Source organism: Herpailurus yagouaroundi, unplaced genomic scaffold (assembly GCF_014898765.1).
Source record: "Herpailurus yagouaroundi ecotype Mexico unplaced genomic scaffold, PumYag 197, whole genome shotgun sequence".
Classification (NCBI taxonomy): domain Eukaryota; kingdom Metazoa; phylum Chordata; class Mammalia; order Carnivora; family Felidae; genus Herpailurus; species Herpailurus yagouaroundi.
In genome coordinates this window covers 24,629,341-24,654,530 of record NW_024412428.1, presented here as the reverse complement: position 1 = coordinate 24,654,530, position 25,190 = coordinate 24,629,341, and the positions used below count along the sequence as shown (strand labels likewise).

Below are 25,190 nucleotides of genomic sequence, written 5' to 3'. Positions count from 1 at the left end.
CAGCATCGCCTCATCACCAGGGAGGGCCTTAAATCTGAACTGACCTTTTCACTTCTTTGTAAATTAGTACTCCAGATGACCCACTTCTCCCAGCTCGCTTTTCTGCCGAAGGTACCAGTTGGGGAAAGTAAGAAAGCCCATGTCTCTTAGGACACGTCTTGGTGACTGAGAGATGACACGGGAGGCAGTGCTTTCTGCGGCTGCACCTGTCTGCCCGCGTGCTGCTTTCCCGGGCTTCCGAGCTGTCTCGTGTGTTCGTTTGTTCCGCAAACATGGGTACTCACCTGGCACCCGTCAGTGGTAAGGCGCCAGGTGGACCCTGGGGAGCAACCAGAGATAGAAGCCTTGTTCTATCCAGGCTAGAAGCTTCTAGATAGAAGCTTCTCCATTCTGCCTGTCTCCCCCGTCACCTCTGTGTTTCCCACCACCCAGCCCCCTCCGCAGCGTGGATTCTGGTCATTTCTGGATGTCGTGACACCTCTAATGGGCCTCCCATCATCCATCCTTCCCCAAGGCGGTCATAGCTACTAACACGCTGAAGACACCTCTCCCTCTTAATCCCCCACCGAGGAGTTCCCAAGGGTCGAGCACAGGGACTCTTCTCCTTCTCCGATGTCACACCTGCTCCAGTGACAGACACTCTCTGGACCTTTGTCATTATCCTGCTTTGGCTGCAGGATGGCCCTTCTTCCTGCTCTCTTCTCGCTCCCTGGATTCATCCTGGAAGTCCCCACCTTGCTTCTAGACACCCCCCTACACCCGCGACGCACACAGAGGAAGCCCAGGACCCTCAGCATTCATGAGGCTCTGACTTCCTCCCTCTGGCCCTCAGTGCCCTAGCCCTGCAGCTTTGTTTCTTGGTTTCTCCTTAGCCCCTGCCCAGCAGATGTTTTCCCCTGAGCCTTGAAGGGCTCGGCCTAGGAATGTTCTTTTCCTGCAGATTCTAGGTCACATGTCGCTTTTTTAAGAGAAGGCTTTCCTAGATGACCCAGTCCATAGAAGCTTGTTTTAATTCTCTGTAAAGCATTTAACATTACCTGACATATTTACTTGGTTTTTTTTTTTTTTTTTTTTTTTACTTCCTGTCTGGACTAGATGGAGATAAAGCCCGTGAGGCCAGGGACCTGTTTACCTCATTCACTAATGCATCCCCATTGCCTAGGACAGTGTTTGGCATAGAGTAGGTGCTAAATAAATATTTGAATGATTGAACGATTTTTTTTTTTAACGTTTATTTATTTTTGAGACAGAGAGAGACGGAGCATGAACGGGGGAGGGTCAGAGAGAGGGAGACACAGGATCTGAAACAGGCTCCAGGCTCCGAGCTGTCCGCACAGAGCCCGACGCGGGGCTCGAACTCACGGACCGCGAGATCATGACCTGAGCCGAAGTCGGCTGCTTCACCGACTGAGCCACCCAGGCGCCCCGAATGAATGATTGAATGATTGAATGATTGAATGAATGAATGAATAGATGGGTGGATCAGTAGCCTTCCCTGCAAGCCTTCCTTGACTCTCCAAGCTATGCTATTAAAGACACTCTGTGCCTTCTCCTCTTACTCCCCTCAGGTCTGTGTTGTAGGCTTTATTGCACGTTAATGGGTTGTAGCAACATCGTGGTGCCTCACACAGTTGACATCATTAAGTACCTTTCTTCACGCTGAACATAGGCTTGCCCCCCAGGAGCCTATGATCCCACAGGAGAGGGAGGGCATGCTTGGAAAGACCTTAACTCTCTGTGTGAGTTGTAAGGGAAGAGAGGAAGCGACATGGGCTGCCAGCTTCCCACATTCCTGGGGTGACAGGTACCCCCAGGCACCCCCAGACACCCGTGTGATCTCAGGATCCCCCAGGACTGTTGCTGGGAGGCATACGAGTGGACTGGGATGAACTCAGGGCACCAGAGGTGTCCATAGAGTAACCAGCAGTCTTAAGCGCTTACTCAGTACCAGCTCTTTTCTCCCCCGCCATGGTTACCAGTATTTCAGTTTTGTTCATGGCAGCTTAGTGACCACTTCCTGGTCTGAGCCACTGAGTCACTGTTCTTTGTTTTCCCAGCCCTTCTTAGCAGTTCTGGCTGGCCGTGTGACCCAGTTTGGGGCAGTGAAACTTCAGGGGTATCCTTTGGAGGTAGGGACCCTGAGGAAGCTTTTGCTTTCCTTTTTGAGACCAGGGTCACCCTTCGCCTTCTGTTACTCTTGAGCGCAGTCAAGATGGCTAGAGCCACAGTGAGCATCTTGCAACTACAACATTGATACCCTGAAGGAAAGAGCAGGAAAGTCACAGAGTGGCCAATCTTGACATTTTGAGCACCTGAACTAACGCTAGAAACTCTCTATTCCTGGTCTTTGTTCTGGGAGACAAAGAAACCTCTATTTGTTCCAGCCACTGATGCTTGATCACTCTGTTCTTTGCCACTAATCTTATTCTTTTTTTTTTTTTTTTAACGTTTATTTATTTTTGAGACAGAGAGAGAGAGCATGAACGGGGGAGGGGCAGAGAGAGAGGGCGACACAGAATCGGAAGCAGGCTCCAGGCTCCGGGCCATCAGCCCAGAGCCCGACGCGGGGCTCAAACTCACGGACCGTGAGATCGTGACCTGAGCTGAAGTCAGATGCTTAACCGACTGAGCCACCCAGGCGCCCCTCTTATTCTTAATTGATGGGGAATTATGCTGACATGGCCAGTCCCAGGCCTGGAGCTGGACCAGAGGCCACAGAGTTCATAGAGGGACTGAGAAAGTTCCAGACAGCAGAGAATGAAGCTAAGGACTGGATTCCTTCCCACCTTCAGTACAGGCGGCTTGTGCCTGGGACAGACTCCTCGGTCCCATAGGTTTCAGGAGATACCTGGGCTCCTGGCTGCATCTGGCTCTGGTTAGAAAGGTCACTAAGGTAGCCTTGTGTCCATCTGTAGGAAACCAGAGTAGCAGCCAACCTGTGCAGCTGCACAGGGCCCCGAGCTTAGAAGGGTCCCAGGCTCGATTTAATGGATTACTAACACCACCATGAAATTCTTGATTTTTTCAACCAAGGCCCCTTATTTTCACTTTGCACTGTTGCCCACAAATGATGTAGCCAGTCCTGCCTCCATTTATGAACTTTGTGACTTCAGGCCATGTCTTGGCTTCTCTGAGCCTCAGTGTCCTCGTCTGTAAAATGAGAATAATGAAAATTGCTCGGCGGGGTTGTCGGGAGGGCTACATGAGGGGTCATGAGCAAAGCAGCCCCACTGTGCGCACTCTGTTCAGCCGCCTTCCCTTGAGGACATATTTCTGCCCGATTCATAATGAGATTAGCATCTGCATGGCTGAAGTTCACGTTCTCAGAGCCTCATCTAGAGGAGGGCCAGTTAAGCTCTCTGGGGCCCAAGACCCTCTTTATTTCTCCCAGGTGCCTGGGATGGCCCCTTGTCCTTGGTGGGCACTAGGAAAGGTTTGGTGAATGTACAAATACTATTCTTGAAGCTCCTAGAACTCTCTCAAAGCCCACTTCTCCTCGTGAGGGTGAATTTAGGGAACAGCATACTTTAATAGCGGTATAATAAGGAGGGCGTGTTCAACATTTTGGAGACTCAAAAATGGCCATCCCAGCTTACCTAATCTAAGAACAACCAAAATCTCCCTGCCACCCACGCTGAGCTTCCAGTGTGGAATGAGACAAGAGCGAGGGCATTACACATGGGGAATCAGCTGGAGCCAGGATGAGGGCTCTCCCGGGGCCAAGGTGAAGTCCCCCGTGACAGCAGTAAAGGTCTTTTTCTTTTCTTTTTTTTTTTTTTTAATTTTTTTTCAACGTTTTTTATTTATTTTTGGGACAGAGAGAGACAGAGCATGAACGGGGGAGGGGCAGAGAGAGAGGGAGACACAGAATCGGAAACAGGCTCCAGGCTCTGAGCCATCAGCCCAGAGCCTGACGCGGGGCTCGAACTCACGGACCGCGAGATCGTGTGTAAAGGTCTTTTTCAATAAGCCAGTCTCAGCAGCCTGCTCTCGTTTCGCTTCGGATTGAATTCTGTCGCATTGTAATGCCTGATGGTGAAGGGAAACCTGCTTACCATGCAGTAAAGTCGACACCTAGACCGAGTGTGGTTTACAAGAAATCAGGCAGTGAAAATGAGTGGTATCGACAAACTAGTTAGAAGAGAGAAGAGTTTTCGATAGAGCCAACTCATTTTTGTTGTTGTGTTTCTAAGAAAAACTACCTTAAAAAACCCATACGTCTCCAAGTTTCAAGCCTTTAAAGAAGCAACAGCTTACATAGCTAATGCAATAGTAGTTAATGCAGCTAATATAATAAAGAAGCACGGCTGACTGCGTTCTCGCTGCTTCTGCCTTTCCCGCAGCGCCGCGAGGTAGACGTGTTGATCTTACCCACTATGTATTAAGTAAATTGAGGTTTAAGAGGACAAGTAACTCGCTCAAGGGCATTGAGCTGGCAAGCCCAAGCTGACTTGTGTGTAAAGTGCATTGATCTCAGGTGTGCAGCTTGGTGAATTTTCAGTCTGCGTGACCCAGTAACCACCACTCCGATCAAGACAGTGGACACTTCCTGCGTCCTGGGAACGTCTTTCAAGCCCCTTCTCAGTCAGTCCCCCTGCCTGTACCCGCCTCCAGGTAACCCTTTTCCTGACATCTGGCAGATAGTTCGAGACAAAATAATCTTGCTTGTCCCTTCCTCCTCTCTCTCAGGCCTGTGAATAAATCACACACACACACACACACACACACACACACGTCTTTAAGGTTTTCCCTTCACCATCAGACACTAGCACAAACTCGTGTATTGAAAAAGACCTATTTAGGGTAGCAATTTCCTTGTATTTTTTGTTTAGGACGTGAGAACCATATCTCACGACCCCCTCTGCTTGTGATAGGGATGCGCTTCTTTCCGGCTGAGGTCCAGGCCCACCCTCAGCATTAGCAAGACCCAGGGCAAGGGTCAGATAGAGGCTCACAAGCCGTTTAGATAGATGTTTCAGAGTTACATACTAAGCCAGAGACTGTTAAATAAAATACGTGTTTTCGGGGCGCCTGGGTGGCTCGGTCGGTTAGGCGTCCGACTTCGGCTCAGGTCACGATCTCGCGGTCTGTGAGTTCAAGCCCCGCGTCGGGCTCTGTGCTGACTGCTCAGAGCCTGGAGCCTGTTTCAGATTCTGTGTCTCCCTCTCTCTCTGACCCTCCCCCGTTCATGCTCTCTCTCTGTCTCGAAAATAAATACACGTTAAAAAAAATTAAAAAATAAATTAAAAAATAAATAAATAAAATAAAATACGTGTTTTCTTCCTATCTTAATAGATAAACACCTTCACAACACATCAGAAGGCCAGCCTTAAATTTAGAGGGCCCAGACTCCTCAGAGTTCCAGAACGTGGTGGTGGAGAGAGAGAGTTGGCCATAGGCAGCCCGCCTCTCTTTTCTTCCCATCTCCGTCCCTGTCCCATACCTGATGTACGTCCGTGGCCACCCCGGCCTGTACATCTTGGTTCTGTCCACGGTCTCCACAAAAAGGAAGCCGGGCCTAGGGGCATGCATACTGGTGGCACGGTGTGCCCTTGGGAGGGTAGATCCGTAGAAGACAAGCTCTGGATACCCAGGGAGAGGCCTGGGAGGGAAGGTGCAAGCTCCAGGCGGGAACATTCACTTGTGGCTGCAGATTCCTCAGCCCACAGGTGGGACTCGGCCTGAGGAGGGCCAGGAGAGACTTGCAGAGCACAGGGTTTAGGGAGCCATCTTGTCAGGTCTCAGGGTGGTGACTCCACAGAACTGAGATCCTGTGTCTCCATCAAGAGACCATCCTCTTTATTCTCAGATTCACTCTGAAGAGCTCAGTTTGGTTAAACCCCTCTTCAGTGAGCGCTTGCCTTATGTCAGGCAATGAGCCACGAGCCGAGATGGATGGAACTTCCTCCCAGCTCTCTGGGGCGGCAAGTCTAGTGGGAGAGCCGGCGGTTAACAGTTTTGCATCACAATAGGAACACACACTTTCAGGGGAGGGCTTCTGGAAGGGGAGGACATCTGAGCAGTCTTGAAGGGTGAGAAAGTGCTAACCAGACAAGGAAGTGGGGGAGGGTATTCTGGGGAGGCATGAGTTAAGAATGGTCTATCTAGTGAGTGTGGAAGGGTTTGAGGGGTGGCATGGGGAGTGTCAGGAGAGGCCAGCGTAGGTTCTACCAGGAACATGGACTATTCCTCCAGGCCCTGGGGGAGCGGTGGAGGCTTAGAACAGAAACGGGACAAGGACAAATTGACAATTTGTCCGTGTAGTGACATGACTGGCGCGCCTATGGAGACAATGAAATTGAGTAGAAGATAATCCGGGCAGGAGTTAATGAGGTCTGCTTATTCATTGATTCGATAGATACCTACTGAGCCCTATAATATGCCAGGCATTGTTGTATACTGGGGGTACCACAGGGGGCAAGGCAGAAAAAGTCCCTGTTCTCAAGGGGTTTACCGTATAATGAGAAGGCAAGGACACTGTGGATACATAAAGAAATAAATACTTCAAATTATTTCAACAGATGCAAATGCTATGGTTAATGAATATTGGGATAGAGATAGAGGGGAGATGGGGGGGGAAGATGGAGTAGCTCATTTGTACATGTGTTTCTTCATCCAGAATGGATGTATGGACGTATGTATTAAAGCCTATTTATTTGAGAGAGAGAGAGAGAGAGAGAGAGCGAGAGCGCGCACGTGCGTGCAAGCTAGGGAGAGGCAGAGAGAGAGGGGAGGGGAGCATCCCAAGCAGGCTCCGCATCGTCAGCACGGAGCCCAATGCAGGGCTTGAACTCATGAACTATGAGATCGTGACCTGAGCCAAAGTCCGACACTTAACCTACTGAGCCACCCAGGCGCCCCTAGAATGTATTTATTTACCGAGGACCTCCGAGGGGCAGTAGCACTAACATGGAGAGAGTAAACAGACACGGTCCCTGTTACCACGGCATTTATGTCTCATGGGAGAGCCAGACATGATTCGAATATTCCATCATTGGAGCTTGTACTTTGAAGAAGGAGCATGGGTCTCTGAGAGTGTAACCAAGGAACCTGACCTGGCACGCGGTGCGAAAAGGCTTGCTGTGGGTGGGTGGGGGGGCAAGGTGAGCGCTATGGCTGAACTGATGCCAAGTGGCTAGAGAGGCAGGGAAGACAGGCTTGGGGGGGGGGCGGGGAACCCCGCCCTAGGCAAGCAAGGGCTCTGCCCTGCCCAACTTTGTCCAGGAACTTTGCCTTCATTTTTAAGCGAATTATATATTTTTACTATGATAAAATCTTAAAACACAAAATTTGCCATTTTTGCTATTTTAAGTGTACAATCCAGTGGCATTAATTACAGTCATAATGTTGTATGACCACCACCACTATCTATTTCCAGAACTTTTTTTTGCCATTCCAGACAGAAAGCGTGACCCTTAAGCAGTAACTCTCCGCTTCCCCTCAGCCCCTGGTGATCTTGAATCTACCTTTTGTCTCTGTCAACTTGCCTATATGTGAGATAGTTCGTCTGAGTGGAATCATGCGATCTTTGTCCTTTTGTGCCTGGCTTATTGCACTGAGCACCGTGTTTTCAAGGTTCATCCATGTCGTAGCATGTGTCAGAATTTTATTGATTTTTGTAGCCGAGTAATATTCCATTGTAGGTACAGACCGTATTTTGCTTATCCATTCATCTGTTGATGGATTCTTGGGTTGTTTCCACCTTTTGGCTATTGCAAATAATGCTGCTGTGAACATTGGGGTACCAATACCTGTTTGAGCCCATTTTCAACTCTTTGGCATGGAAATGCGGGGCCACACGGTAATTCTATATTAAATGCTATAAGGGACCTCCATACAAAAAACTCCTGTTTTTTTTGTTTGTTTGTTTGTTTTTTACAGGAGCTGCACCATTTCACATTCTCACCAACAGTGTGCAAGGTTTCTGGTTTCTCCACGTCCTTGGCCAACACTTGCGACTTTCCAATGCCTTTGCCTTTACCCTAAGAGCATCACATCTAAATCCTCTCTGAGAACCTTCTCAGACCTCACGGTGGGCAGGCAGTCTGAGGAGTCCTCACTTATGGTAGGACTTTGATGAGGGTGCTTTCCAGTGGAAAGGATTCCAGGGAATACTGCTCCGCGTCTGTATTACCAACGTCAGCTAGAAGGCAGGGATGGAGATGGGAGGAAACTGGGAAAGAAAACTGGGTAAGAGTTGGACACTGGTGGAGAATTTGCGGCCTCTCCCATGAGTCAAGTAGGTCTTGTGAGGGTCCTTTTAATCCCTTTATCATGATGCCACTCCCCTAACAGTCCCTCAGTAAATAAATAGATCTTCATAGCCAGAGCTCAACAAAATAGACACTTGAATGAGTGGGCCACTCCCATTTCCTTTACTCCCTCACCTCTTATCGGTAGTGCCTTTTGAAGAGCCAGCAAGGGTTCTACTCCCTCAGGGGCCCTCAGGCTCCTGTCCCGTGGACCCTACCAACCTTCCTGGGTCTTTTCTGCTCTTTTCTGGCACTGAACCACTGCCTGCCTTGATAGTTATTCAACACGCTGCTCACAGCGATGCTAGAAATTAGAAAAGAATAGGCAGGTTGCCTTGAGTCCCTTTTAGGGCTTAGCAAACAAACAAAAGGAGGAGGAAGGGGTAACTTATCCAAATAACACTCTCCACCCACATTGTGATATAAAGATCGCAGTGCACTTTGCTAGCTGTTTTCTCACCCGAGCCTCACCATAAGCCACTGAAGTTGGCAGGGCGAGTGCTGTTTGCAGGAGGACAGATTCGGAAAGGACAGGTGACCTGCTGAAGGTCAGAGCGGAAGTGGCAGGGACGGGTGGGACTCCATGCCCAGTGCCCGCTCCCCCCACCCCCGCCCAGCGCAGTCCGTGACTCACCCCTGCCTTGCTGCCCCCGCACCTGCTCAGGGCCCCAAGGAAAAGCTCAGCCAGGCTTTTAATAATCAATCAAGAATTTTCCTGAGGCGTCTGCACAGACTTTTGGCTAGTCTTCTCAGAAGCTGTTCTTGCAAAATGCTTTCTTATTTTTTTGCCCAATCAGAACTGAGGTCAAAAAAAAAAAAAAAAAAAAAAGCCCTTCCATTCTCTTTTTCTGCACCAGCCAGCCTGGCAAAGCCGATTTCATTCCTGAAATTCAAATTGGAAGCCGCCTTCTGTTCTCATTAGTTTGGGTTGTAGCAGTCATTACATTCTAAACAATTAATCCCCGAATGCCAGTTTCTTACTAGAATTATCCTGGACCCAACAACTGGTTTTCTTAGCAGGAAGGCTGAAGCAATTATTCCTGGCTTTTGTAACTAAACATGCTGTGCTTGGCACTTTACAATGTTTTCATCATCATTGAGTTATCAACATTTATCTCTATCAGGGGAAAGAAAAGGCTGTCCAATTGTGAAGGCCCAGCGATCACACAGACCTGTTTACTGACATCCGCAGGCTCCCTGGGGCTTCTTCCCTTTGCTTGGAAAAGAGGGAAGAAGTCCCCCAGGCCCCAGGCCCTACCTGTTCTCAGACCGGGGGGTGTCTGAGAAGTAATAGAAAACCAAGGGGAAGAGGCGGTGGAGGGGTCTCAGGCTAGACAGTGTCCTCGGCCATATGGGAGGAGTCTTCGGGGCACAAAACCTTCCTTCCAAAGCTGGGCTCCCAGAGTCAGCAGGAATCTGGGACTCTGGTGGAGTCTGTGGGATTTCTCTTTCCTTCCATCGGGGAAGGCAGGGCTGCTCTGAGTGGGAGACTCTGGGGTAGCCGGCAGTTGAACTCACCCTGGGCTGGGAAAGGCCAGCTTACCTTCTCGTGCATTTACCCAAACTTAGGCCTTCCGGCGAGGTGGCATAATAGGAGACACACGACCAGCTCTGGGACCGGGCGCCTGTGTTCATGAGCCTGGCCTCATTGGTCCCTGCTGTGAGCTTGTGAGCACATTGCTTACCCTCTCTGTGCCTCCTTCCTCACCTGTAAAGTAGTGACAAAGATTGCTCTATTTTACAGGGTTATGTTGGAGATTGTGTTAGTATTTGTAATTAGAATAGTGTGCCTGGCACATGGTAAGTGCTTTACAAGTATGTGTTTAAAAACAAGTAAGCAAGAACTCCCCTTAAGAATTGAAGGGGTTTTAATGTTCTTTCGCCCCCTTTAGGCCCGAGAGCCCACAAGACAGCATAAAGACAGAAAGAGAAAGCTTGGTCCCCCATCCCTCAAGCCACAAAAACCCCTGATTCACTTGAGTACACCGGCAAACAAATCTCACACCCGTGTTCTTTTCAAAGTCAACCTGTGGCACCGCGGGGGTAGGGACTGTCCCAGGTCTCAAAAGGCGGAACCTGAAACATCTCCCAGCAGCACGTAGAGAACTAATCTTCAGATGATCAACCCCTCGCGGGTTAAAGTGGGGCAGTTGTAATACAGTAGATGGAAGCCAGAACCCATGAGATTCCTCTCTGCTTTTACTGTATCACCGTCAGGACCTATGGACCGTGCACGCCCCCCGCCCCAACCCCCTCGACGTCTGGTAATGACGACACCATCACCCATGGCAATAATAGTAGCTGGCACCTGTGTAACATTCACTCTGTGCCAAGCGCTTTATCATATCCACTCATTTAGTCCTTACAGCAACCCTACAATGCAGGTACTATTGTTATTCCCATTTTACAGGTGGGAAAACTGAGGTATAAGATAAACTAAGTTAGAAGTCCAAAGTCACAGGGCTGATAGCTGTGGAGACAGTCATTGAACCCAGGAAGTGTGGCTCCAGAGTGCATCACTTAGCATCACACTACATTTTCCTGTATCATCGACCTCAACCATGAGCCTAGATCCAGCCCAGGCTCAGAAACCCAATCCCATCCTTAGGCAGGAAGGATCTGGGAGGTTGGACCAGGTCTCGCTGTTTGTCTAGCTCTGGCCTTATGACTGCCCTCTTCATACTGAGTTCATAGCGTAGAGCAGGCTTCAGGATACAGGCTCTATCTTTTTTTACGAATATTTTATTTTTGAGAGAGAGTGTGAGTGGGGGAGGCGCAGAGAGAGAGAGGGACAGAGGATCCGCAGCAGGCTCCGCACTGACAGCAGAGAGCCCGACGCGGGGCTCGAACTCACGAACCACGAGATCATGACCTGAGCCGAAGTTGGACGCTCAACCGACTGAGCCACCCAGGCGCCCATCTTGAACCTCTGTCTTGGTAACACTCTCAGTTCTCCTGCTTCCTTGCCTTGTTCTTACCATCCTGAGCCTTCTACTTATTAATTAGAGCTACATTTACTAAGCACCTACTATGTGCCATTCATTCATTTATGCTAAGGCTGAGGACACGGGGCTCACCATCTGATAGGGACACAGACATGCAGACAGCTGCACGGAGCGAACGAGTCTGAGGGCTGTGATTAAAACCAGCGCAGCATCCGTGAGATAGATGGGGAGAGCGGTTACCAGGAAAGGCTTCACAGAACAGGTAGCAGGGGCTCCTTCCTGCTGCCACACCCCGCTGATGCCAGCCCGTTGCCTAGAATTCTCGCTGCCTGTCTCTTTGCAGGCTGTCTCTTCATCCTGCCTGCCTGGACATACCCATGTGACCTCAGAGGGTAAGAAGGAATTGCATTTGTCACCTCTGTTTTCTAATTGGTTGGAGGCAAATGTGCAGACATCTGCTGTCCCAGCACCTGCTCCAGGCAGGGGGATGGTAGGTTCTAGCGCCCCCTGGACCACCTGGCCAGCCTGCTGTTGTGAGGCTTGACGTCTGTCTGGAGTCGTGCCCTCCATAACGGCAGCCACGTCCGTCCCTGGTCTTTCCGACTCCATGTGGAATGAACGTCCTCCCAGCATGCCTCCTACTCTAGATCCCTTGGAGAGATCTGGGGCACCTGAGGGGATCCCGCTTACTAATTCCTCACCCAGATAGCAAAAATTAGATGCAAAAGTAAGTCACCTGGTGACTTTGGATAAGTTCAGTGACTCATACCCCAGCTTTAAAATTTTCCCTTCCTTGCACGTCAGGGATTTCTTTCCTTCATAATTCCAAACTCTTTCCCATCCCCACAGAGTCCCTTCTCACCCATTAGTCCAATTATGACAGAAGCATTTCCTGGAGACTTTCTTATTTAATGTGGAAAGACAAATGAAGAGAAGCAAGCAAGGAAGGAGAAAGGAAGGAAGGAAAGAAGGAATAGAGGAAGGAAGGAGAGACGGCAGGCAAGAAAAAGAAACCAGTGTTTATAAGGGCACCACTATGTGCTTGGCATTGGTCAAAGTGCTTTTCTGTATATTTGCCGCATTTAATCCTCCATTAGCCTTACACTGCCTGCCTTATTTTAGACAAGGAAAGCGAAGCTCAGAGTGGTTAAGTCCCTTGCCAAGGGTCACCCAGGAACATTGGAGCTGAAGCCACATCTGAGTCCAAAGGCCACGATCCTTATAATTTCTGCCACTCACTCTGAACGGGTACAATGGGTACAAATCATACAACGAACCCGCGTGCATTCACCGTCTTCCTTCCAGTTTCTTTCCCCTGTCACCGCACCATGTGGTTCTAAACTGCCTCAAACCTCGTTTGAAAAGAGGCAGCATGTAGATGGGGTCAATGAGGAAGGGCCAACCTCTAGCCAAGGTCACTTTGGAGGGAGGCACAGAGCAAGTGTCACCGTCTCACCTGACAGATGGAGAAGCCAAGGTGAAATGACTTGCTCAAGACCCGGTGGGACCGAAGCCAGGCTCTCGGTTCTGAGAAAACCTCCTCAGCCAAGGATTCTCAAGAAGTGGGTGGTAAGTGGCTGGGAACACCTCTGATTTCTCTCGGATTCTTGGAGAGCCTCGTGAATCTGGCACGTGCCTCAGTAAGCACGCCGAGAAGGGTCCAGCTGGCATTTATTTAATTACCATAAACAGATGTATCACTTTGGCTTCAGTGAGGTTGGTTCTTGATGTGCTCATCAGCCCTCCTGCTTATGGGGAGGCCAGGCGGGCACGGGGGTGGCACAGGGTCCCCGGGGTGCCAGCCACCCCCCACCCCCACCCCGAGGGATGCTGGGGCAAGCAGGTGTCACAGGGGCTGGATGGTCATGGCACTGGTGCCAGGGGCACTTTCCTCACAGACGCGCCATCATCCCTTCCTTCCACGTCAGGGTCCCCCGTGAGCCCTGTGTGGCTCTCTGGGGACTGTCCCCAGATGTCAGGGCTGCTGGAGGAGGCGCCTGGGATTTACTTTGGTGATCTGCCCTCGGCAGCTCCCGGCTGAGCGTTTTGCTCCCGCCCTCCAAAGTCAGTGTAAACACTCCTCTGCATTTCTCCAGCTTGCACACTGGACACAAGGCTCGTCCACGTCGTTCCACCTTTCTCTGACAAGCTCACCTCGCAGATGGATGTCTCCCTCCCTCCCTCCCTCCCTCAGTTCTTCCCACAGCCATTTGGGAAAGAAAACATTTGAAAGGAATAAGGGGGAAGGTTTACCAGAGATCCAGGTGGACGCCGGGTTAGATTAGGTAGAAAATGGTCATTTGATATTTCATTTCTCGTTAATTTTAGAAAAAAAAAATTAGCGATCAATGTAGCTGCCAACTCAGACATCCCTTCGCCTGACAACACCTGTAACCAATTATTTATTTACTTATATCGAAGTAAAACCGGCATGTAACATTATATTCAGGTGCACAACATAGTAATTCGGTATTTGTATACACTGCAGGGCGATTGCCACAATGAGCCCAGTAACGTCTGTCCCCACACAATTGACCCCGATCACCCTTTCGCCCGCCCCCTCCCTTCTGGTAACCACCAGTCTGTTCTTTGTATCTGGGAGTTTTGTTTTGTTTTGTTTTGTTTTTTAGATTCCACATATAAGTAACATCGTACAATATCTGTCTTTCTCTGTCTGATTTATTTCATGTAGCATGAGGCCCTCAGAGCCCATCCATGTTTTCACAAATGACAAGATTTCCCTCTTTTTTTTTATGACTGGGTAATATTCCGTTGTATGATATCTATCTCTCTCTATATCTGTCTAAAGATATGTAGATGTATATCACACTTTCTTTATCTACTCCTCCGTTGATGGGTACTTAGGCTGTTTCCTTATCTTGGCTATTGTAAATAATGCTGCGGTGAACAGAGGAGCCCATATATCTGTTTGAATTAGGGTTTTCATTTTCTTCAGATAAATACCCAGAAGTGGAATAGCCGGGTCAGGTAGTAGATCTACTTTTAATTTTTTTAAGATTTTTTTTTTTTCTTACTGATTTATTTGAGAAAGAGAGCGCGCAAGCAAAGGGCAGAGAAAATCTTAAGCAGACTGTGCATTCAGCACAGAGACTGATGCGGGGTTCGATCTCACAACCCTGAGATCATGACCTGAGTCGAAATCAAGAGTCTGTTGCTTAACCGACTGAGCCATCCGGGTGCCCCTGCTTTTAATCTTTTGAGACACTTCCATACTATCTTCCATAGTGGCTGTGCTAATTTACATTCCCACCAATAGTGCACAGATGTTCCTTTTTCACCATATCCTTGCCAACGCTTGTTATTACTTGTCTTTTTGATAATAGCTGTTCCGACAGGTGTGAGATCGTATCTCGTTGTGGTTTTGGTTTGTGCGATGAGTGATGTGGAACATTTATTTGTGAGCCTGTCTTCTTTAGAACAATGTCTGTTTAGATCCTCTCCCCATTTTTGAATCGGATTTGTTGTTATTTGTTCTACTGAGTCAAGTTCTTTATATGTTTGGATGTTAGCCTCTCATCAGATGTATGATTTGCAAATATTTTCTCCCCTTCAGGAGGTTGCCTTTTCTTTTTTCTTTTTCCTTTTTTCTTTGTCTTTTTCTTCTTTTTGCCAGTTTCCTTTGCTATGTACCCATTTTTAAACAAAAGTGGTCACGGAGCACAGACTTCCTTTTATGCAGGGTAATTTGGAGTTGAGCGTGTAGGTAAAGTGGTTGCAAAGTTTCCCCTGAAGCATCTTATGCAAATCATAGTTTTTATTGAGCCTGAATTTGGAGGGCTATGCTCTTTGTAGAAGTTTCCAGACAAGCAATTGTGTTATCAAGAGGGAGACACAGCTTTAGATAGAGGTTAAAAGCACCAGCTAACCTGTATTGCTCATTGAACGCATCCTTGGACAGGTTACTTAATCTCTCTGTGCCTTAGTTTCCTCTTGTGTGAATTGGGGATACACTGATGGCATTGTTCCGAGGACGGTCAAACAGGCAATTCAGGTAAATCGCTTGGCACAGCAGTTGGCAGTTTGTAAGTGCTCAGTAAACATCAGCCAGTAATAATAATTTTAAAAAGCACGTGCGTATCCATAGTCTTAACTTGGGTTCGCCAAAAATAGAGCCGGAGAGAAAGATTTGGATGCAGGAGTTTATTTGGAAGGTGGTTCCAGGAAGCAGGAGGAAGGAGGAAAGTCACTGCTGTGGGCCACAGGGGCTTGATTCTACCAGGCGGCACAGAGAAGCCTGGAGAATGCCTCCCAGGACCGCCCGCCAAGGGGCAGCTACGTGTGTGTTTGACGTATATACACAAGGGTGAATAAGACAGGATCCCACCTCGGCGTGTTTAAATGAAATCTAGTCCACTCGGTCCTCGTCCTCTGGCTCAGTTGTGCAAAGAGAGCACTAATGGACAACATGTCAAGAAGTGCTTAAAGGCACAGGATTTGAGTTTAAGAAGGCTCCACCCCAGTGAACAAGCTCTTCCAGCGTTTTCTGCTTTGTTATTCTGTAGCCCAGAGGAGGAGAATCGCATACCATTTCCCGGCGAGAACTAAACGCACAGCATTTCCCACAGTTCCTGGACGTAGCATGCCTTCCACAAATGGCAGCCACCGTGTGGCTGTCATTGTCATTATTGTTATCACTGTGTGCGTACCCGACAGCGGAAAACAATTGTCTGATGGTTGCAGGATGTGTAGCTGGCTTAGCTTCGTGCAAGTCATAATACACCCCGGACTTACAGAAAGGAAACCCAAGGTTCCGGGTGGCTACTTGCGTTGGCCTTCCTGGTTGACCTTTGGTGAGGTCGTAGGAGTTAGATCTGGGGGGCCCTGGTGTTTGGCTGCAAAGCTGGGCAGACGATGAGACTGACTGGCCAGTCTCACAAAATCTGCTATTGACCTGCCTGCGGTTCTGCCTTCCTAATGCCCAGCGAACCCCCTCTTCCCTTTCCAAATGTGGTCTGTAATGGCCTTGCTCCTCCATAGAAGACATTCTCCAGTCTTGTGCTGGGAGGCCCAGCCTTGCTCCTTCCCCAGGTCACTCTCTCCTAGCTGGAGTTCCTGGGGCCTCGGCTGGGGACAGCCCTGCAGCACACAGCTCCCTCCTCATCACAAATTTGTGATTAAAAATACATTAAAGGACCGAGAAATTATTAAGAGATACGGCATCTTGCAAGTCAAACTGACATTTCCGGTTAGATCACAATTCTCACTTAGCCCCAAGGACCCTGTTCGATGGCTAAAAACATTAGGCTGGTTTCAGATCTGCTTTCTGAGGGCATTTTCACCTGCGGCCCGGGGGGGTAAGATGCAAATGTAGCTTTTTGTACCAGAACTTGATCCGTCTACTATCTGAAAGTCTGGGGTTATTGCTTCGTGGCTTTGGTGAAGCCATTTGGAGCCTCATCTTCCGTCTGCTGTGTATTTGAGCCAGTACCAGAGACCCAAGGAACATTGACCTTTTTAATGCCCTGCTGTTGCCTGGCTGGTTTACACCTGGCACCTTGTCCTGAGGACAAGGACCCCCTGGGAAGACATCCAGCATTGCCACAGGGTCCTATTATTAGAGAGGCAGTGTCCTTAACCAGCGCTCTCCTCCTCCAGCAGTGTGGGGTCACAGAGCAGTGGGCTGTGCCCGTCATCAGCTCTGACCTTGGGCAAGTCCCTTCATCCCTTTATCATCCTTGTTTCTCAGACCAGGACCTGAAACCACAGCATCACTCTAGCTCTCTTATCTTGAACAGACTGTGCTTCAAAATCTTGGCCACTGGACAGACGGGTCACATTACTGCTGCCCCCTCCCTCCGTTCATTTGGAGCAAGAGGAATTCGGTCACCCACACAGGTTGGGCAAGAGAAGCTTGCTCACCTCTTGTGCCCTGAGTAATATCCCTACGGGACACAGCTTAGGAGTAATGATGGCTCCCTTGGGGCGCGTGGGTGGCTCACTCGGTTGAGCGTCCCACTTTGGCTCAGGTCACGATCCCACAGTCTGTGGGTTCGAGCCCCTCATCGGGCTCTGTGCTGACAGCTCGGAGCCTGCTTCGGATCCTGTGTCTCCCTCTCTCTCTGCCCCTCCCCTGCTCATGCTCTGTCTGTGTCTCTCAAAAAGAAATTAATGTTAAAAAAAAATTTTTTTTAAAGAGTAATGGTAGCTCCCATTTATGGAGTATTTACTATGGGCTAGGTGCTGTGCTAACAAGCACTTGACGTACGTGACATTATTCCATCCTCGCAGCAATCATTTTACAGGTGAGGACATTCAGGCTCGGGGAGGCCAGAGAAATTATTCAAGGAACAACAGAAGAACAGCATTGGCTACAAACCCAGATCTGTCTGTACTTTAAGGCCTCAACTAGAATGTTGCTCCTTTCTTTCCCAACACTTTCTTTGTCCCTTGACCTCCTTCCTGAGGCTGCAGTGGTCAGTCACAGATTGGACAGGAGAGACGTGTCTTGTCCATCTCCCTCTTATTCTTTCTTCCGCAGTCCTGGGGGTCGGCTCTCCCCCTCCGCTGGGCTTTGCGTCCTGTGGTCTTGCACTGCTATTCAGAGACCACGCAGGGTCCCCAGAGGTCGGCATCCTCAGAATTACCATCGATTGTGCGAGTGAGCGTGAGTGTGTGTTTAAAAATTTTTTTTTAATGTTTATATATTTTTTGAGACAGAGAGAGAGAGAGAGAGAGAGAGAGCATGAGCGGGGGAGGGGCAGAGAGAGAGGGAGACACAGAATCTGAAACAGGCTCCAGGCTCTGAGCTGTCAGCACAGAGCCCGACGCGGGGCTTGAACCCACGGACTGTGAGATCATGACCTGAGCTGAACCCGGACGTTTCACCGACTGAGCCACCCAGATGCCCCCGTGAGTGTGCGTTTAGAAACTCAGGCTGGAGGGCGGGAGACCCAGGTCTGTGGACTCGCTTAGTACTTTTAGAAAGTTCTCTGATAACAGTGGGATCCAGGAATTCTTTCCTGGCTCAGAAAGGTCAGAGCATCTGTCTTGCCGCCCCCTCCCTTGCGGGGCCTGCAGCCTGGACCCAGCCACACCGCCCTTCATCCTTGCCCTGCTGAGAGGGAGGCTGCTTCTCAAGGCAGAGTGAACCGAAGGGCAGAGAGAAAACGTCCAGTCTCCCAGGGAGCGTGCAGCGTTTGCGCACGGACGTCTCCCCACCCCGCTGAATCTCTCAGTGGAGTCACCCAGCTCGGATCCACACCCTCCGGATCCGATGCCCCTCACAGAGCCACTCACCCATGTGCTTCCTCAGCTGCTGCCAATGAAAAGACGTCATGCATAAGTCATGAGGGGCACGTTTCAGGATGGGTGGAGATGGGGACGTTATCTGCACGCCTCCTGGCTCTGTGAATGACAGGGCACCCGGCTGATCAGCCCCTGTCCCGTGACAGGCACCTGTGTCCTGAGACCCGGGCCCTGTCCCATTGGAGGAACGGCCTCAGGACCCAGGCAGCATCCAGTGTTGTATGGAAGCGATGCCTTAAGGACAAATCTTACCTTTATATAAGGCGAGAAATTGTGCTACTCAAAATTCCCTTCAAGGCCAAGGGCGATTCACGAATACCGAAGAGCAGCAAGCAGGAGGCTTGCAGAGAGGGCGGGAGGGCAGAGGAAGACAGCCCGGTGGGGCTGCAGGGAGTGGACGCGGGCTTCCAAGGAGGTGCTTTCATCGTAATGACCATTGTTGACAGTAACTGCTGCCGTTTACCGACTCTCCTCCGAGGCATTTTCCTCGTAGGCGCTCAGTTCAGTCTCAAGGCCACCCTAGCAGGTGGGCACTGTTTTCTCGCTTTTAAAGATGAGGAAATGGAGCCTCCGGGGGCTCAACCATTTGTTCAAAGTCACACGTCTACACGTGGCACACTCTGGATTTGACTTCAGGCCTGGCTCCCCCAAAGCCCGTGTTTCCCCCCCCCCCGACACCCACTACTTCTCCCCGTATTGACCTGGTGGGTGTAAAGGGCTATGCTTTTGACTATGTGTCTCTTTACTACTTGATTCAAAAAACACAATGTGCACGCAGAATGCAGGTCTGGTGAAGGGGGATGATAGGTGCGTGGTGCAACCCGCGGGGTCATACTGCTGGCCCAGGGCTGATGGGGTACAGGACGGGGGTCCCTGTAATTTTCTGCTCTGATGGCGCGCACCTGCACGAGGGACATTTCGTTGGGGGCTAACTTCAAGGCAGCCTGGGACAGCGCAGGGGATATGGGTCTGGGATTAGGAGACGTAACTTAACGCTTCCATTTCTGTCGCCGGATGGGTTGACATTTGCAAAAGTTGTGTAGTGGGTTGAGTGGCGGCCCACACGATGACATGTTCACATCCCCTGGAACCTATGAGTATCACTTTATGTGGCAAGAGAGTGAATATGACATGACCCAAAGGTAGGATTGAATTAAGGGTCTCGAGAGGAGAAGCTTATCCCGGATGAACCAGGGAGGCCTTAAATGCAATCCCACGTAGCCTTGTAAGATAGCCACACAGAGGAGAGGACACGCGGAGGAGAGAAAGGGACGGTGGGACACCACAGAGGCAGACATTGGAGGGATGTGGCCACAAGCCAAGGAACACATGGAGCCACCAGAAGCTGGATGAGGCAAGGAGCAGAGTCTTCCCTGGCGAGCCTTAGAGCGGGCAGGGTGCTGCTGACACCTTGATTTTGGACGTCTCACCTCCCGAACCGCGAGGGAATGCGTTTCTGTTTAAGCCCCCCGTTTGTGGCAGTGTGTTACAGCAATGCTGGGAAATGGATGTACATCACTTCCCCCTCTCTGGCCTCAGTTTCCTCAACTATAAAATAAGAAGCTTTAGGGGCACCTGGGTGGCTCAGTCGGTTAAGCGTCCAACTCTTGGTTTCAGCTCAGGTCACGATCTCACGGTTGGTGAGTTCGAGTCCCTCATCTGGCTCTGTGCCGACAGTGGGGAGCCTGCTTGGGATTCTCTCTCCTTCTCTCTCTCTCTCTCTGCCCCTCTCCAGCTCATGTGTGCACTCTCGTTCTCTCTCTCTCTCTCTCAAAATAAATGAACTTTAAAAAAACGAAGGTTTGACCTTCCATTTCATTTAATGACTCCCTGTCATTCCCTGAGTCCCAGGCCCCTGTGGAGGACAGGCCTCCATTCCCCAGACTGACCCCTTCCGTGTAACAATTAGCATCTAGACAGGTCAACTTTCGCCTTTGAGAAACAGAGCTATTTGATTCAAGATGACTTTCAGGGTAAAATACCTTCACAGACGGTTTTCCCCCCCCCCCCCCCCCCATTGTTAATTGCTAGAAAAATACTCTGCCTCACCCTGGGGAAGTCATCCAAATAGCTCTGACCTCTCTGTGGACTTCAAGGAAAGCTTGCAGTACCGGTTTTCTCATTTCTGTCACAGAGTCTGCAGCTCGAGGGACCGTGGTTAAGAGAGTCACATGAAATCTGCTCTGGCGCCTCTGGATACGTGGGGGACAGAGGTAATCGGCTCACCTCGCCTCGGTGCCAGCTTCGGCCTCCCTGCAACTCTATCACCAGCTCGCCAAATGACTGCTCGGGGCCCCGGGCCTTTACTTATGGGACTCGGGAGCCTCGTTTGCAATCACCATTAACCAGAAAAGCTGCACAGCCGCTCGGTGCCCGTGGAGTCGAGTGTCCTACAATATCCACGGGAACCCGAGGGCTGGAAGAGTCTGCATGGGGAGCTTTTAGAATAAGGCCCAGAGAGCGACCCCCACCAGTTTCCGCTCCTCTCTTATCCTCTCCGGGCCCCTCCAAGGTGCTAATGAACTGTGCGGAGGCACAAGAGAGGCCAGCAAAAGGAAGATGGTGACACTTCCAGAGGATGGGGCCCGGGGTTCCTCAGGGCGGGGTTATGGCAACCGGAGCCGGGTAACCCACACTCTGGCTATTAACCAGTCTTGGCGGAAGCCTTCAAGCGCTTTAAAACAGGTATTCAGGCTGAACGCTCCAAAGGCTGCCTCTGAATCCCTAAAAACAATGTTCAGGTCTTTAGCTCTCATTCGGCTGCCTGCCGAGCCATGTCAGGCAGAGTTAGGGAAAGCCCCGGGGTGAGCACAGGATTTCCAAAGATTACCCACAAACAGGAGAGGTGATGTCTGGCTTTGCCACACATATCTCCTCGGTCCCCTCCTTTGGTGATCCCCCTCCTCCGCCTTGCAGTCCCCCCCCCGCCCCCGCCCCCATCACCTGTCACTCAACACACATTCATCCACACCGGCTCAGGTTGGTCTTAGAATAAAAGGCGTGTGGATGCTTCAAGTAATGGTGCTGAAATGCCCAGATTTTAGATGTAGTGTTAGTCAGGCCCTGAAATTAAAGCCATCCTTGTCCCATACGCCCCTCCCATCTCGTGCATGCGTGTGTATTTCAGTCTGTAAGCCCAAGGTTAACAGGTTAAAATAAAGAGGTTTAGGACCAGCTAGATGGAGGTATGAGTGGCCTTCCAGGACAAGTGGGGACGTTACACCCTCTGTTCTAGATGCTGGTGAGGGCACTGGGGTATTCAGCAGGGACTTTGGTACCGGCCAGGGCCTTCAGAAGTTTGCCAGAAAGCTCTCTGCTGGTCTTTCCGAAACCAGTTTATCAAGGGCTGTGGTTAAGAGGAGGAAGTCGTCCAGCCAGCCTCAGCTCAGGTACTGTCTGCTTGGAAAGCTCTGAGGACTGGCCCTAGAGGGACCCTGGCATCTCCAGAGACAGGGCGGGAGAGGGGAAGGCTACCCAGGACAGGGCATTATAGAAGTGGCCGGTGCCAATGGGAGAGGAGCCAGAGCAGAAAGGCTTTCTTGGTTTGGAAACAAGCAAAAAGCACGAGGGCGAAAGGAGTGCCGAGTCAGGACCAGGAGCTGGCGCCCTCACCAGGGCCGGCCCGAAGCCTGCTGACCACATTTCTGTAACCTCTGTGAATGAAGACGGAGAGGGCAGCAAGCCAAGAACACTGGCTTCTTGCTGGTGACCCTTTATAAAGTGGGAAGGAGAAATGTGGGGGCCCCTTATACGTGCAAGGAGGCAGACACAGGGACACACAGAGTGTCATTTGCGCCCCATGGAGAGGGCGCTGCAACGGATTCTTCCTCTGCTTGCCCCTTGCTTAAAGCAGAGGTCCCCCGGGTTCTGGTCTCCTGTGTTCCAGTACAGCTTCTCTAAATGCCCCCTTTTAATTAGGGTGGGCTTAAGGGGTGTCGTGGCTTTATCCAGGGTGTCTGCATTGCCAGGAAGGCTTCTGCCTCCCATGTAGAAGGAAAGGAATCCGCTTGCTTGAAGGAATCCCAGGTTACTGAGTAATCGCCATAATAAGATTGAGGATGAAGGTGACCTAGGGAAGCATGGTAAATACACGATTTTCTCTGCTCAGTAAGTGAATTTTGATTATAACTCAGCACTTGCCTCAGGTCCTAAAATACTGTTAGCATTCTCTGGAAAGCCCGGGAAGGGACGAAGTGCAAAAAATGCTTCCACAAAGAAAAACACAGGCTTCCCAGCCCTATTTGTAGCTACACACAACCTAGAAAATTGAAAGCGAGGTTGCAATCTCTCTGTCCTTGGTCACCATTTCACGTTCCAGCCTGTCATACAAAGTGCACGGAAGCACCACAGATCAATAGCTATTCTGGGTTAACGTTGCCACAGCCCCCCCCCCCTTTTTTTTTCCTTTAAAAAAAGAATTTTTTCCTCCGTATACATCACAGCTGATTATATCCAAGACATATTTCTGCGGTCTATGGAAAGTCATGCTTAGTAGGAGCACCTTTTCTTTGAGGTTTTGTTCACTCACTTTTTAACGTAAGTGAAGCGGCCAGCAGTGCTCCGGTCGAACTGTCCCTTCAAAAGCTCTGCAAATGGCTGTTAGCCCCCAGGTTTGCAAAGCAGGTAAAACTTACCTGATGGGCCACCTGGACCTCCATAAAGGTGGTCTGGGCTGTAGAGGTCTTTCTGCCTGGCACAGCCCCTGTGACTCCTGTCTTCTCTGCCGGACCCACCTGGTGGCATTCACAGCCCTCAACTTGCTTTGTTTACCTCCGGGGATGCTTGCCTGGGCAAAATCCCGAAGTGGTTTTGCCATGGAAAATAGTCTCCCAAAGCATATGCCAGAGATTTTTATGTTACTGCTTATATGGTTTCTAAGTGGGCTAAAGGCTTTGAGTGACAACTTTTAAAGTTCCTACCGGAACCCCCCACATTATGTGCCATAACATAATTCTTTTTGGGGGAGAGTGCCACGAGGCACGGCCACCCCTTGTAACTCTTTTTAGCCTCACAGAGCCATGGATATACTCATTCACATGTCCATTTCGAAGGTGGAGAAGGGAAGGCTCAGAGAGGTTGAATCTTTTGAGGGCGCACCGCTGGTCAGAGCTGACCCAGAGCCTCCAACCCTGACTCTGAACTCCTGGGTTTCGGGCAGCAGGACTACTTACTAACCAATGTCCAGGCAGACCTCGCTAAAAAATACACACAGATGTGTCTCACCCCAGCCCAGCCCACCCCACCCCAGATCTGAGCCGTCTCCTCCCGTCATCAGCTGCAGCCAGCGAACCATATACATGCAAACTTTGGTCTCAGACACAATTTTTAAAGGCATTAAAATGCAAAACAGAGGTAAACAAAACGTCTTGCCACGGGGAAGTAACTAATGTAAAGTGACAAAATAATGGGAGTTTGAACGCGGTCTCCAAAGTGGCCGTAACGTGGAATTCAGAATCACGTTTTAGTATGTCCGCCATGCACTTGCTTTGCCAAGGATGACTGGCAGTGGACTGTCATTTGTATAACTAAGCCACGAATGCAAAAGGAGCCAGTGGAACGAGGGGCAGGAGAGCTAGAGCCAGAAAGAGAGAGCGTAGGACGGAGAGAGCAAATGCAGTTCATGGAGCTGGTGCTAGTCACAGACTGGGTACTTCCGAGAGCTAGTTCCTAGGTCTGTGCACGGTAGCAATCCTGGAGCAGTCCAGCACCCCTCTGCCCAGGACTGGTCGCCTCTACTGCCACAGGCACTCCAGGCAGCTGTCCCTCCTAGGGACTTCCAGGAATCGGGGCGGCGGGAGGGGAGAGGCACCCATCAGTCCTGACCTGCAGGGCCGAGGAGAGTCTGACTCTTTATAGGAGTTTATACAGTGACGAGGGACGAGCAACGCTTTCCTTACCCAAGAGCAGTGGTCAGGATGAGAGATCTATCCTGCCAGGCTGTTCCGGCGCTCTCCTGCAGACCTGCCCTCCTCCCTGTCACTCAGCCCTGCGCATGGTGAGGTAGACAGGAAAGCAACTCCCAGTGAGTTCATCGTTTATCTTAAAACAGGGCCAAGGTGGCTCGGAGTTTCATATCGGGGACTTCAGCTGAGCCCCCCACCCTCCCACTCTCTACTGCCCTGTCTTCTCTCTGCCCCCACCACCCCTAGCCAACGGTTCTTCGTTCATTTCCCTGTGGATCGCGGCTGTGATGTGGAGCGGTCTTCCCAGACCCCAGATCTGGGCTGTTCTTGTAAAGGGCTTTGGCCCGAAGACACAAATGCAGAGGCGGTGGCGCCAGACGCGGGCCCCGGGCAGCCGGTGGTGATTCACACACCCACAGCTCCCAGCCGGTTTCATTATTATACAACTGAAGCAAATCCCGCCCCCTCCGGTCCCCAGCGCAAGGGGCGCAGCAGCTCACAGGGAGCAAAGACTAACTCCTCCTGATCTTTCAATCTCTCTCTTACACACACACACACACACACACACACACACACGCACACGCACACACACACCGAGTCTGAGCAAAAGGCAAACCACTTTGCAGAGAGAGCCCCCCTCATCCGCTCCCAGGTCAGGCTCCGGGGGTTGCGCGCCCCCGCCCGTGGCCACTTCAGCGGCAGCCAGCAGAAGGGGGCTTCCGCAATCCATGTGTCTGCCTGCCTTTCCAAACACATGGGGCAGTGTGCAATTTGGGTAACTTTTCACATCCCGTCTCCTGAACGCTTGCCCACAAATATTTGGG

The 25,190-nt window shown here is 50.5% G+C and overlaps 2 protein-coding genes across 3 annotated transcripts in view; one reads left to right on the top strand and one right to left on the bottom strand.

Annotated features, from left to right (window-relative positions):
• CBY2 (chibby family member 2) overlaps positions 1 to 21,554 on the top strand; it is a 129,370-nt gene extending 107,816 nt beyond the window's left edge. Inside the window, exon 3 of the transcript XR_005782431.1 lies at positions 20,598 to 21,554. The gene's annotated coding sequence lies outside the window, so the exon portion shown is untranslated. The remainder of the gene's footprint in view (positions 1 to 20,597) is intronic.
• Positions 1 to 25,190, bottom strand: part of SIAH3 (siah E3 ubiquitin protein ligase family member 3) — a 70,271-nt gene that overhangs the window by 43,060 nt on the left and 2,021 nt on the right. The gene's annotated exons all lie outside the window — the stretch shown is intronic.